We start from the raw sequence: 10981 nt of genomic DNA, 5'->3' as shown, positions 1-10981 counted from the left end.
TTCTTGTCTTTTCTTCCCACCTGAAAGATAATCTTGCCAGGTACAGTATTCTTGGCTGAAATTGCTTTTCTCTTAACACTTTGAATATATTTTCCCATTCTTTCCTTGCTCGCATAGTTTCTGATGAGAGATCTGCTGTTAGTCTGATGGGATGTCCTTTGTAGGTAACTTGATGTTTTTCTCTTGCTAATCTTAGTATCTTGTCTTTGACTGTATTTTTGGTCAACCTGGCTATAATGTGTCTTGGAGAAGATCTTCTTGGGTTGATTCTATTTGGGGTCCTTTGTATTCTTGGGAGTGGATCTTTGAATGCCTCTCTAGTTTTGGAAAGTTTTCTTGCAGGATTTCATGGAATAGATTATCAATGCCCTTATGGGTCTCTTCACCTTCTAGAATGCCAATTATCCAGATGTTTTGACATTTGATGGTATCTGGTACTTCTCATATATTATTCTCAAATTTTGGGGCCATTTTCTCAGTCTTCGGGTGGATTTTTCTAGGCCAGCCATTTTCTCTTCTACATCTAAGATTCTATTTTCTGTATGATCTAGTCTGCTTTTAATACTGTCAAGGGAGATTTTGACTTTCTGTATTATAGTCTTCATCTCTAACAGTTCTGTTTGATTCTTTTTTTTCTTTTTTTTACATTTTTTAATACATTCAATCACATTATTTAGCTTACAAGGTGATCATTTCAATATGTGAACATTTCTCCCTGGTCCAGTTGATCAAAATATAACAATACTACCTCCCTGTCTCAACAATGCTGTCTCTGTATCCCTCCTCCAAATGTTTTTCCCCAGGCCCCACTCCTCCACACACACCACATCTGGCATTCACACCCATATCTTGTGTTTGTACATCCTTTAGCCTGTCATTTTCAATTATTGAGTGCGGACACTCGGTATATATTAAGTGGGGTGTTTGATTCGTTTTTAAAGTGTGTAATTCCTCTTTTAGATCTTGCAAGAATTTCCTTACCTCCTGGAACTCGTCAACTTCTTTCTCCTTTCTCTTTAGCAGTTCATTGTCTCTCTTCTCTTCCATCTCTGTTAGCTTCACCATTATGAATGTTCAAAATTCTTTATCAGACATTTCCATGATTTCCACTGAACTGCTTGTGGATGAAGAGGAGTTATTCTTTTCCCTTGGAGGAGAGGTATTTTCTTGCTTTCCCATATTTCTTGTGGTCCTGCTGTGATTTCTAGTCATCTGATGGATGGTGTGTTTCTTACATTTCTTACTAATTCTTTTTCTTTTTATTGAGAGGTTTTTGCTATAGGGTGCGTGCACTTGCCAGACAGACAGAGAGAGACAGAGAGACAGAAAGTGAGAAATCACCCCCCGGGGGGATGGCTACACCACAATCCCTTCTCCTCCATTCTCCTCTCGGGATCTTGGGCACACATGCACACGCGCCCAGCATGAGTTTAAGCCACCAGGTCCGGGACTCAAACCGCGGTCGATTACATGGGAGTCCAGCGACATAGCCATTATGCTAACTGCTGGTCCTAACATTTCTTACTAATTCTTTTTTTTTGAGAGATTTTCACTGTAGGGCGCGTGCGCTCGCCAGACAGACAGAGAGAGACATAGAGACAGAAAGCGAGAAATCACCCCCCTGGGGGGATGGTCACGCCGCAATCCCTTCTCCTCCATTCTCCTCTTGGGATCTTGGGCACGCACGCACACGCGCCCGGCGTGAGTTTTAAGCCACTGGGTCTGGGACGTGAACTGCGGTCGACTATGTGGGAGTCCAGCGACATAGCCATTACGCTAACTGCTGGTTCCTGATTTCTTACTAATTCTTGAAGTTCAATCTGAATGTTCAGGAGCAAGAAAAAAGAAGTGATCTGGAATCTTTTTGCCATTCTGTTGTGATCGCTCCTGAAATAACTAGTTCGCAGGAGCCATGAGGAATCTTCTTCTGAAGGCCTCGCCTCTCCTGCCATGCTAGCTTGTTTGCTGGAGGCTGAATTATCAGTAGAAAATCTTCATTTCTCTTGTACCCTGAAATAACTAGTTTGCAGGAGCCATGAGGAATATTATTCTCTTATTTTGCCGTATTTCTTCAACAGCTCTTTGAATTCTGAGGCAGCATAGGTGCTTTTGATTTTAAATACATCTTAAACCAAAATCTTCATGTTTAATAAGTGATATTACCAAGCCATGAAGAGGCCATAGCACTATTGCACATAAAGATGACATGGCACAGTTGAAAGATCATGGGTTTTGAAATTAGATAGAGTTAGGTTTGGGTCCTAACTTTGGCAACTACTAGCTTCATGAGCTAGGAAATTTATTTAGATTCTCTGTACTTTAACTTCTTTATCTCTAAAATTAGGTGACAAGATTAATAACAACAACCTGATTGGTTAGTGTTGATGGCCAAGAAAATGGATAATTCATGGTGAATTGATTCATACAGGAGAACAATTAGGTGCCATAGTTGCCAAGTACCATATACAATTACAACTGAATCTAGTACAGTGAACAAGAGAAAAAGAGAGAAAAGAAATAGGGAAATGAAGAACAGAGAAAAACAGTAGAGAAATTCCTAAGCCTTATAGAGTTTAGCAAGGATAGAGGTAATGGTGGCTTTTTACTCTGAGCCTTGGGTCAGCTGAAAGGAAGGAAACTTTGAAGGAGAGAAAAGGAAGGAACAGAATGAAAGACTGAGTCAAAGTAGATAAAGGACAAAATCAGAAGGAAGGGGGCCAGCAGGTGGTGTGGTAGATAGTGGCGCTGGATTCCCACGTGGCCAACCATGGTTCAAGTTCCAGTCCTGATGGCTTGCTTTCTTGCTTCCCCTTTCTCTCTCTCTGATCAAATTAAAAAATAACAATAATACATAGAATTAAATAAATAAATAAATAATTATTTAAAAAATGAGAAGGAAGAAAGAGGAAACAATGAAAACAGGTAAGCTAGGTGGGAAGAGTTGCTGAGGAATCCTCTGTGACTATCGGGGTCCAGAAGAGGGAACTGGAGGCAAAAAGTGAAATAGTTGTGGAAATAAAGTTGTTCTACACTTTTTCAGGAAGAAGTTTTATTCAGCCCAAAGATTAAGAATATAAATGGAGGAATCAAAACTGATGAAATCAGAAGTTTGGGATGGGCTTCAGATTAGCAGAGAAATAACTGATCTTTTGCTATATGATGTGTGCACTTAATAGAGAGACAAAGATAGAAACTGAGAAATCACCATCTAGGAGGGATGGCCATATCACAGTCCTTCTCCATTCTCCTCTAGGGATCTTGGGCACACATATGCACATGTGCACACACAAACACACTCACATGAACCCAGTATGAGTTTTAAGCCACTGGTTCTGGGCCTTGAACTGTGTTCAACTACGTGGGAGTCCAGATGTAACCATTATACCATCTGCTGGCCCCAGGACCAACTGATTTTTAGAATATATTATGAGAAAGATTGACTATTAAGAGAATACTGCGATGCCGTTACTTAGGCTGAATATAGTGAGTACACAGCCTAAACAAGCTGCATACTTTTAAAAGAGAAATCCCAACTCCTGTTTATTCTCTTTAGGAAATGGAAGGTAGAAGTAGGAAGTAATGTGACTTGATTACTATTCTAATAAAAATAGTCCTTCAGTTTAGCATTCCTTCTAAGAAGTGTAAAAGAGGATTCTGGTAATGGACAGGTCAAGTTAATCATCAGCCAAGTGCTTTTCATGTATGTGTAGCACAGGATTTTAACCAGTGTAAGAGATAACCAACAACCTATCACCCATATGGATCATATGATTTCCTTTATGTGGCACAGCCAGTGGCAACTCAGGGAAAGTGAACAAGAAGCACTGCTTAGGGCCTCTAAGGGGTACAGGACTCAGATTGTCACCATGAAAATGGCCACAGTGGGATTATAAAATATTCAACTGTTGTATGTACTCATGTTTCTGCTTCAGTCACAAAGAATAAGTGTAGAGTACAAAATGAGGTTTTTAATAATAAAATCAAGGTAGAATGTTATAAAATCTCTATTTCACACTGTGTGTGTGTGTTTGTGTGTGTGTTGTGTGTGTGTGTGTGTGTGTGTGTATGAAAAGCCCATTTTTTCTGGTTAGGTCCAAGAAACTTTTTCAGTCCAGTGGGGCCATAGAAGCAGAAAATTTGGGCAGATTACCCAAAGCCTCTTTTTATCTTTTTGTGTCTGTCTCTGTCTGGTCCCTTGGACTTCTGGCAGTTGTGGTCAAGGCCCTCTGCTGTGCAAAGCACCATGGAAACCTGTGCACACGTAAGGACAGCCTTGTGCTCAGATGAAAGGCATGAACTGAGACTCTTCCTTCCATCATGAGGAATTTCTCCTTAGAGGTACTCATTGACCTCTCCTTTCAGATGGCTTCTGTCTGGGTCACCCTAGACCATCAGTCATATTCAAATAATTTGAGCCTCTGAAGGAAGGGATTCTGGTTCCTGCCTTATCTCTTTGTATTCTGTAAAAATTCCAGGTGCAAAAAACTGTGTGGACATGAATCCTTGACTAACTTCATCTGTTATTTACAATCAATCTAGTGAAGGTTAATACTAAAGAGAATGAAAACCATAGGCTGTTTTATATGGACTTCCAGGAGGAGTGTGATATAGGGGAAATGAGTTATTATTTAAAATGGAACTTCAAATAAGAGCCAAACAGTGCTGTTCAGCCCTTGCCCTCAGTTCTGAGTTCTCTTCTTTCACATCAAAGGGATAGAGAAGAGGAACTTCTGGGAGTGTTCCAATGGGTCCTACATTTCCTCACACATTTGGGGAAAATCTTCATAAGGTAAGTCAGTTGAGATCAATATGCATTGAAGAGACAGGACCATCAGACGGTGTAATGGTTAAGTCACTGGAACTCCCCACATGGCGGACCCAGAGACTTGAAAGTCATGCAGGCATGTGTGCATGCATGCCCAAAATTCCATGAGGAGAATGGAGGAGAAGGGATTGCAGCATGGCCATTCCCCAAGGGGCTGACTTCTCACTTTCTGTCTCTCTGTCTCTGTTTCTTCAGCGAGTATACACACCTTATGGCAAAAATCTCTCAGAAAAAAAAAAAAAAGAGGTAAAACATATGCATTGAAGAGAAGATACAGCATTTATAACCAGATTCAATTTTTACACAAGAAATAAGGCTAAATATTAACATGGGAAATTTATATCTCACAAACAATTGGGGTCAGGCTTTTGTATAAATCAATAGTTGATAGATACAGCTGAGTTGGCTGACATACATAATCATAGATGTCATTTACAGAGGAGAAAAATTGATTTGAGAGTTTATATTTTCATAGAAGAAATAGAAAAAAAGTGTTTAAAAATAAAACAGCAAAAGAAAAGTGGCATTATAAAGGGATTTTTTCCATTGTAGTTTGGGAAAGATAACAGACATTTGGAAACAACAGAAAGTTGCCTGAATATTAAATATTTAGAATAAAATGTAACAATATAGGGTAAAGTAAATTTTTAAAAACTTGCATTAACTATCAGAACAGACAGAAATTAGAATTAAGAGAAAGGAATTTACATTTTAGGAGCGAAGTTATGAAATGGTAAGTGAAATAGCACATCTTTTGCAATGGTGCTCTCCAATTGCTAAAATTAATCTCAGAAGTTGGGCAATCTGATAGAAATGCATGAATACAAACAATTTATTGTTTTAAAAAGAATAAAGAAAAACCAAAATGTTACAGAGGTTGGCTCAGGAGCACTTGAACCTGATTTTACCTAGTCATATAATAAAGCTTTTTCTTTGTAAAACCAGACTACTTTAATGTTCTTCCACAACTTAATAAGTAATGCTGTGAAACTGGTAATAATCAGAAACACCACAGTCATCATGGTTTTCCAGATTGGTGTATCATCAAAAATGACAAGGAGTTACTTGTATGAAACTGCTATCAAACCAGTAAGACCACATTTATAAATCTGTTATTTTCAGGACTATTGGTAACAGGCATATTTCCCCCCAAATAACTTTGCCTTCTTGTTTCATAAGGCCCAACTCACTGGGGATGAGGGATTCTTCTTCACACCAAGTATCAGCAGGCAACAGGTAGCTCTCGTTTCAGGATATGGGCCTTTTTGAAACATAAGCCCATTGGCCTAATGAATCTTTTATATTTAGGTGGTTTTCTAGTAGTCATCTAGAACAAAGCAGATTTTGTAACCAACCTCTTCCATGCCTCTTCTTTCTCTTTTCTGTTAGAATAAATTTTAGTACTTCTATTTCTCCTTGGCCTTGAACTTTTGGTAGAGGAACTTCCATTTTCTTGCTTTCTGTTATCATTTTTGTTTAATCATATTGGAAAGTACTTTAGCTTGAGACTCTCTTTCTCTAACATATAGGCAGGTACTGCTCCTTGTGGAGTCTTTTCATCACTCTTGTTTGATGTTCCTGTTTTCATGCATTTTGATCGTTTTTTTCATTTATGTTTTCTCAGTGTGGTGCTGAACTTAGCCTTCAGACCAATCATCTTTTTTGCCTTCTTTGAATGTCCTTGAGCTTCTAGACTTTCCTTCTTTCTCCTTTTCTCATGGTAATCCAAATGATATTCATAGCATTTACAATGTAATTCAATATATTGTGGCATGGTCGCCAGGCGCATGTGTGTACATGCCCAAGATCCCGAGAGGAGAATGGAGAAGACATTGCGGTGTGACCATTCCCCCTGGGGGGATGATTCCTCGCTTTCTGTCTCTCTGTCTCTCTCTGTCTGTCTGGCGAGCGCACACACCCTATAGCAAAAACCTCTCAAAAAAGTTATATATGGAGGCATGGTGACAGCTGCAGAGTTGCTGGGTGCAAAGAAGTTCTCAACTTTCAGATCTCCCATAGTGTAGCATTTTATTAATATAAGAGGGTATAAAGGAAGCTTTCAGGTACCACAGGAAGAATCTGTAGCTTTAAAGAGCAAAACAGATATTCTAAACAGTAGCAGATGTACCTTGTAGAACACACCAAGAGGAGACAAACAAGACAAAGACAAAGACAATGGGGGAGAAATTAGGGAAATCTAAGGACAAATGAGGGAATCTTCTAAGCTGAGATATTATGCTGAGAAGAGAGTTCAGTGGCATCAGAGAGGGCTGATGTGCAGCCAGGAAGGAGGGGAGGAAGTAAGGGATAACTTGCTCTTGAGGGTGATTTTGAAAGACAAATGGCTGATTATGTACTCTGTCAAGATCCTGGGAAGTAGAGGCTAGGTGGGGGGGCAGTGGTAACAAAACTGGATCTACAAGTCCAGTTGGTCCTGAGTTTGCACCCCAGGATATCCTGAGCACATTGAGCATGTGCATGCTTGTGATCTAGGCTGGCTGGGGCTGGGAATATCGTGGCATGAAGACTCGGTGGTGACTGACTGTCTCTCTCTTTCTCATGGAAGACGTGAATAAATAGACTTTTAAAATAGGCTCTGGTTGAGCTAGTTCCATGGCCTGGTGGTTAAGGAAACCAGAACCTACATGGCCATGTTTCTAGTCCAAGACTGGTGCCATGAAATAATACTCTGGGCACATGTGCATTTGTGCCAAAAATCCAGACTGGAGGGACGAGTGTAGGAGAAGCGATTGTAGTGTGACCATTCCTCATGGGGGCGGGGGTGGTTCTTTCTTTTCTCTCTCTCTGTCCTCTGTCTGTCACTCTGGTAAGTGCATGTGCCCTCTAACAAACAGAATCATGGGGAACAAGGGTAAACGTGAGTGAGAAAGGGAGGGGGTGGCTGTGTGATGTGAATAGAGAACAGACTATGCATTCATTTCAAGTCAATGAAGCTGCAATCTGGCAGCAGCAGGTACCACACTTACTAGATGGCCAGATTCATCAGGAAAAGGACACTCAAGGTGCTGCATTGTGAAAGAGTTTTGAAGATTACCTGAGCTAATCATTTGATGCTGTTTTTAATGCCACATGGGAAAAATGCAATGTAACTGAGGGAAAAAACAAGGAATGTAAAAGTTATATTTTTAAAGAGAGGAAGGAACTTAAAATTGGACCCTTTATAAAGTTCTCTGAGGTACTAAATTATAAATGTTAATATGCTGTGAGGCTTAAATGAGCTGATACATATAAAATATTTAGAACAAGTCTTAGAATATAGTAAGTGCTCAACAAATGTTAATGTTATTATTTAAAATGTCATTTTTTTAAAAAAAGAATTATGTTATTTAACTATTTATTTATTTATTTATTTATTTATTTATTATTAGTTTATTTTACTAGAGAGGGACTGAGCAAGAGAGCAAGAATGAGGTCAAGGGAATAGGAGAAAGCAAGTCACCAGGTCTGGAACTTGAACCATGGTCAGTCATGTGGGAGTCCAGCACCCTTATCCACCATGTCACCTGCTGGCCCCTTAAAATGCCATTCTTTTATAAAATTTCATAAAGCATTTTTTTGGTTCCATGTCAATAAAATACTTCTCTACCTTCCCATTTTCCTCTTCTCTGATGGCTTCTTTTAAGTTCAACCTAAGAAGGTGTTTCCTTCTCTTTTACTAAATATTATAAGTGAAGAAAACAAAACAAGAAAAATTGCAAAAATCTTGTCATTAATGAGAACAGACTTCTAACACCATTTTGGGGATTTATTTTTGAAACATGTTTTGTAATAATACCACACTCTAGGATGCATTGTAATGTAGTATTTCAAGAGGATGAGCTATGGTATTATATGGATTTGGGTTTGAGTCCTAGGTCTTCATCTTACCATGTTTATGAGGAGTTTGACTTCTATCATTTTAATTTTTTTTTTATAACATATAGTTTAGGGGACCAGCAGGTGGCTTGGTGGTTAAGGCATTGGAATCCCACCTGGCCACATGGCTTGAGTCCCAGACCTGGTGACTTGCTTTCTAATTTTCCCTTTCTCTCTGTCCCTCTCTAGTAAAATAAAAATATAATAATAAATGGAATTAAATAATGATTTAAAAAACAAAACAAAACAGAGATTACAGATATAACCAAGCAGGGTCACCAGGTGGTGTAGTGGTTAAGGCACTGGACTTACACATAGCAGCCACAATTCAAGTCCTGGACCCAGTGGGCTGAAACTTAAGGTGGGTGCATGTGTACCCAAAATCCCAAGAGGAAAATGGAGAAGGGATTGTGGTGTGGCCATCCCCTGGGGGTAATTTCTCCCTTCTGTTTCTTAGTCTCTCAGTGAGTACAGGTACCCTATAGGAAAATGCTTTTTCTCTTTCTCAAAAAAAAAAAAAAAGTATATATGTATATAAATAACCAACTAACCAATCAAAAAAAAAAAAAAGGTTGTATATATTTCATAGGGTTGTCTTCAAAACTGAATGAAATAATTCAATATCACTTTTAGCATCTTCCTTTTGCTAATAGCTTCCTCTAGCCTTCCTGCGTTGCATTCACAAATTGGACCAGTCGTGGTTTCCAGATGCTCTGGCTAATGTTAATCAGCCCACATATGAACATCTGAGCCAACCCAAGTCCATTCTAGCCCTTCCTTGAGTTGTAAGCAGAAAACAACTGGAGATTTTATTTATTATCTCTCTGCATGGAAGAAATTCATTTGTAGTGAGAAAGAATAAGATTGATACACAGAAGTGAAGACTAGATTTAGGGGGAATACAGAGTCAAAGTGAAAGTGACGATGATAGAGATTTTTTTTTTTTTTAACAGTCTGGGATGCTTGAGTTCTACAGAACTTTGACCTGCTCACTTCTGTGATTGTTAGTGAGTTCCACCTTGAAATAATTGAAAACAATGGCCTTAGATGAAGAGTACCTTTACATTGGATCTGCCCCTGGACTATTTTGTATAGAGAAAGTAGAGTGTTTAAGGAGATGGGGCCAGGGCAGTCAGGCATCACTGTGGTCCTAATATTTGCTCCTATTAAATTTCAGCCTCCATGCCTGTGTTGGGCTACCTTTGACTTGGGATAGACAATTAAGTATAACCTATAACCTTCAGATTTGAAAGGCTCACAATCATTGGACCTTCAGGTTACTAAAAGGGCCATTATTAGCAAAACTGTATTTTCTTTATTCTGTGCTTTTAAACCAGGCACTAACCTTCTCTCTTATAAGACCTTGCTGAAAGCTGTAAGAAATTGTTCAGGCATGTCAAGTTCTTAAATTTCCCATTGGAAAATAAATACCTTACCTTTGATGAATACATTTCATAAGAGACAAAGATACAGCAGTCAAACATTTAACCACACAGTTTACAAGTGTGTAATAAGGTCTATCATCCTACCTTCTGGAAAGAAAGGGATCCTCACATTCCAGAAGAAAAAAAAGTCAGAGTTCTGAAGTGCAAGCAAGAAGTCAATTCCAGTTTATTTACACAGGAAAGGATTTCATTCAAGCGCTATTGGACAGCTCAAACAATTGCTTGCTGGCTTAGAGACCAGGGTTAGGAACTACACAAGGAAATCCAGAAAGGTGAATCCGTAGTATTATCAAAGTGAGGTGGAAGCGAGTTCTATGTTCCACCAAGACTAATAAAGAGAAAGGATTTTCAAACATAGGATGTGTTGCAGATGATTGAGGGCCCAGATATGGCACATATCCTGTACATAAAGTGGCTATGCTGATGAGACACTTTCTTCTACATTAGGTTCTTATTTATTCTTGCAGTAATTCCTGTTGTGAGGAATCTGTATATATCTCTTCCCTGTGACCCTAAAGAATCAGAACAACTGAACTACATGTAATATAGGCAAGTAAATCATGTTAGAGGAGAATAAGAGGGTGAAACTCATGTTACCATTTTCTGAAAATTATGACTTTATAAGAAATTTATTAACAGTATCTCTGTAAATATTTCAATTAATGTAAAAAATATTTTGGTTTATCATTTTTTTTTGTTTATCATTTTTTAAATAGTCTTTGCTATAGAGTGTGTGAGCTTGTCAGAATGAAAAAGAGAGAGAGAAAGTGATAAATCAGCCCCTAGGGGGATGGCCACATTACAATCCCTTCTCCTACAGTCTCTTGGGATTTGG

Source organism: Tupaia chinensis, unplaced genomic scaffold, assembly GCF_000334495.1.
Source record: "Tupaia chinensis unplaced genomic scaffold, TupChi_1.0 Scaffold000121_1, whole genome shotgun sequence".
NCBI classification, from domain to species: Eukaryota; Metazoa; Chordata; class Mammalia; order Scandentia; family Tupaiidae; genus Tupaia; species Tupaia belangeri.
This window is presented reverse-complemented; position numbering follows the sequence as displayed.